Genomic DNA, 663 nt, shown 5'->3' on the forward strand with positions numbered 1-663 from the left:
GCTTAATGATTTATTTGTCATGCATGTATAGGATATGACAACCACATTGCCATAAGCAGGTAAGTTTAGGAAATACTGAGGATAAAAATCAACATGTATTTCTCAACCATTAGGACATTTCTGAATTTTTAGTATGCTACCATACATTGAGAGTCTCATATTCATTCACTAAAAAATTAACCAACATATTAATCATCTATTTATCAAACCTATAATGACAATGCTATTCTGAACATTGCCAGTTCAATCTTCTGTTGCACCGGAGAATTTACTTACATTTGTCACTGGAGAATTTGGTCATTGCTGCAGGAATATTTGAACCAGCCTTTCAACAGGCATGCCTGAAAGTCAGGAATTATGACTACAAATAAGTAACTATAATGATAAACTTAATTATGATAGACCTTTCTAACATAATTATGATAGACAAAGTAACATAAATCACTTAAGAATGTAGTTAGAATGTGATCCAAATCCTTGTGACAAAAAGGATCATTAGTATCATTAGTGCTTTATTGGGTCTTATGTGATGAAAATTTTTCCTTAATAGGAATCTAACTTCCAACTTCATCAGCAGAAGCTAAGAGCTTTGTATAACAATATAGCACATGCATCTTCAGGAGCACTTGCTGGTTGTCTGAGAATACCTTCTTAGACAAGAAG

The sequence above is a fragment of the Echinops telfairi genome, unplaced genomic scaffold (assembly GCF_000313985.2).
Source record: "Echinops telfairi isolate 266 unplaced genomic scaffold, ASM31398v2 ScPeMD7_443;HRSCAF=831, whole genome shotgun sequence".
In the NCBI taxonomy this organism is placed as follows: domain Eukaryota; kingdom Metazoa; phylum Chordata; class Mammalia; order Afrosoricida; family Tenrecidae; genus Echinops; species Echinops telfairi.